The sequence below is a fragment of the Vulpes lagopus genome, chromosome 6, assembly GCF_018345385.1.
Source record: "Vulpes lagopus strain Blue_001 chromosome 6, ASM1834538v1, whole genome shotgun sequence".
Lineage (NCBI taxonomy): Eukaryota > Metazoa > Chordata > Mammalia > Carnivora > Canidae > Vulpes > Vulpes lagopus.
The window spans coordinates 64,866,942-64,870,478 of record NC_054829.1 but is presented as its reverse complement, the minus strand read 5'-3'; the positions used below and the strand labels follow the sequence as shown (position 1 = coordinate 64,870,478).

The window sequence follows — 3,537 nt, the reverse complement described above, 5'->3', positions numbered from 1 at the left end:
ACCCTGCCTCCAGCTGGTGTCTAACTAACTGCCTACTCTATCATCTTCATGAAGATTTTGATCAAAATGTTGATATGGAATCAGGGAATTTTAACAGTTGCCCTCAGTGACTCTTCTCACCAGTCTAGGTTGGTGATCCCTACCAATAAGAGACCTCTGGCAGAAAATGGAGACGGGCAGTGGGGACAGTGTCTCAGGTTTTTATATAGTGCTGCTTCATGGATTGACGCCATGTGGCAAGTTGCCATGTGTTATCAGTGTGTTTCCATAGGGCAAGTGTCAGAACAGATCTTGTTCTACCATAATCTGCTTTCTCTGGCCTCTCCTTCCATGGCTTTCTAACCACACTGGCTTCGCATCATGCCTAGGTCTTCTTATCTTGACCCAGCCTGCCGAACTCAGCTGATTTCTCTAGCACCTGCCCTATTTTTCTTTTTTTCTTCCACCACATTTCTCTAATAGATGTTTTATATCACTACAACCACTAGTTTCTCACCCTAGACTTTCCTGAGATGAAAGGAATCTAGCTTTCACTGACACTATTTTATGAAATGAACTTTAGAACAGCTTTTCTTATATTTGAGATATTTACTTTTTGAAACAGAATTCTTTTTTTAACCTATTGACAGTGTTATTTGTTACTTAAATATGCATAAATGTAAATTTAACTTAAACTCTGTATAAATGTTATCAATTATAATGATGTAACCATGAAAGTATAAGTTAATGTAAACTGGAAAACCAATAAATTATAAATTAATAGTACAAATATAATAGATTAGGGATCCCCGGGTGGCTCAGCAATTGAGTGTCTGCCTTTAGCTCAGGGCATGATCCGGAGTCCCAGGATCGAGTCCCACATCAGGCTCCTTGTATGGAGCCTGCTTCTCCCTCTGCCTGTGTCTCTGCCTCTCATTCTCTCTGTGTTTCTCATGAATAAATAAATAAAATCTTTAAAAATATATATATAACAGGTTAAATAATATATTTCAGAAAAAACTTAGTTGCATTTACTGATCAATATAATGTAGCATAATATATACTTCTATATGTAATCTGCTTCTCTATTTTTGTATCAATAACATTTAGGCCTAGTTAAATAACCCAGTTTTATAAAATATGTGAATAATAATAAATTCTGGTTCATGATAATCAGACCTTATATTTAAACCTAAACTCTTTGAGGAGCAATCTTAAAATGTCAATTTTAGCTCTCTTTCTGCCACCATTTTGGTTCCACGTTCCCTGCACAAAATGCCTGGTGAAGCCACAGAAACTGTCCCTGCTACAGAGCAGGAGTTGCCACAGCCCCAGGCTGAAACAGGGTCTGGAACAGAATCTGACAGTGATGAATCAGTACCAGGGCTTGAGGAACAGGATTCCACACAAGCAACCACACAAGCCCAGCTGGCAGCAGCAGCTGAAATCGATGAAGAACCAGTCAGTAAAGCAAAGAAGAGCCAGAGTGAAAAGAAGGCATAGAAGGCTATGTCCAAACTGGGTCTTTGACAGGTTACAGGGGTTACAAGAGTCACTATCCAGAAATCTAAGAATATCCTGTTTGTCATCACAAAACCAGATATCTACAAGAGCCCAGCTTCAGATACCTACAGTTTTTGGGGAAGCCAAGATTGAGGACTTATCTCAGCAAGCACAACTAGCAGCTACTGAGAAATTCAAAGTTCAAGGTGAAGCTGTCTCAAACATTCAAGAAAACACACAGACTCCAACTGCACAAGAGGAGAGTGAAAAGGAAGGGGTTGATGAAATGGGTGTAGAGGTTACGGACATAGACTTGGTCATGTCACAAGCAAATGTGTCAAGAGCAAAGGCAGTCTGAGCCCTAAAGAACAAAAGTAATGATATTCTAAGTGCTATTATGGAATTAACAATGTAACCATGTGAAAACGAGGACTTTTTCTTTTTTCTTTTTTCTTCTTTTTTTTTTTTTTTTTTTTTTGGTGTTTCAAAAGAATAACTGCAGCTTGGTTTGAAATTTGTACTGTTTCTATCAATAATAAAGTTATGGCTTCTTGTTGGGAAAAAAATGTCAATTTTAATTAGATGTCCCAAGAACTCTCTAAATTTATCTTCTTTGTTTAAAGATAAATTTAGTTCCACTATATTGTTGTAATCTATGTTAAATGCCTATGTAATTCAATTAGTGCCACAAGAAGAAACAGAAATTTTCTTCATTAAGGTATATAGATTTAGTATTACTGTTAATGATTGATGTGGACACAGATGGAATCCACACAATACAGCTCATAAAGGGAATATGAGATGTCCTATTACAGCCCTGCTTCCTTTGAGCTCAGGTCCCTATATAGTAAGTTTAAAGTTCATGTCATACCATAACTCTCCCCGACACTTCTCCGTTAGGACTGTGAAACCATCATCAGTACAGCATATACTAATGGAGAGGCATTTGTCCTTCATTTCCTAAAAACATCTACATTTAGAGACAAATACAAGCACTGGCCATGTAGCAAGTGCATATTCAATAATGAGATTTACATTTATAATATTATTTAGATTTTCAACTAAAATGAAATCACAGAATTTAAATTTCTTTCATAGTCAACTCAGAGACCTCAAGGCTATATCTATGAATTCCAGGACTGCCCAGAAAAAAAAGAGTTTGAAAAAACTCAAAGAGTTTGAAAAAACTACTTTGGAATAGTGGTTCTCACTTTGGTGGAGGAGTTACTTGACTTCTTCAGGCACTGGATCTGCATAACTTGAAATATCTAAAGGTACCCATGTCCTACTACGATATTCTGATTCAAGATACTGCTTTTGATATTTTTCAGCCCTGACAATGCATTGCTGCTGATGGGAGTGGGTATATATTTTATGTTACAAAGAGAAAGGGAAGTTTAAGAATCAATATGTGCAAAAACCAACAAAGATATATTTTAATATCAAAGCCAGATGACTTTCCTCAGTTATAATCCTTATATCTCAGAGCCAGGTGATGCCTACTATCTCTTTCTTTAACTCTATCGTATGATTCTTAAACATTTATTTTATTGCCTATACGTCTATTTACATGACTGTGCCTAATCTTTTTCATGGATTCCTCTTCCCTCTTCTTTGTTCTTTTTTTTTTAAAGATTTATTTGTTTATTTTAGAGAGGGAGAGAAAAAGGGAGAGAGAGAATCTTCAAGCTAACTCCCTACTGAGAACAGAGCCCAGTGTGGGGGTCGATCCTAGGACCCTGAGATCATAACCTGAGCTAAAATCAAGAATTGGCCACTTAACAGACTGAGCCACCGGGCACCCCTCTTTTTTGTTCTTCAATATATGTATCCTGAAAAGTCATTTTCTCTGTCTATACTTTCATTCTTAGCAATCATTCCCACTTCCATAAAATACTCAGAAGACTGCTTTTAATCTTCATATTATTAGGCATAAGAATAAAAAGTTTTGAGGATTAAGTAAATGAATGTGTCAAATATAGATTTAAATTAATCTCATTTATCATCAATTACAAAAATAAATCAATACTTTCAAGAAGTAGCCGAACATTGGAA

The 3,537-nt window shown here is 36.3% G+C and overlaps 1 pseudogene; it reads left to right on the top strand.

The window, feature by feature from the left end:
* The first annotated feature begins 1,245 nt into the window (after nucleotides 1-1,245).
* On the top strand, nucleotides 1,246-1,897 carry LOC121493533 (annotated as a pseudogene).
* Nucleotides 1,898-3,537: the final 1,640 nt, after the last annotated feature.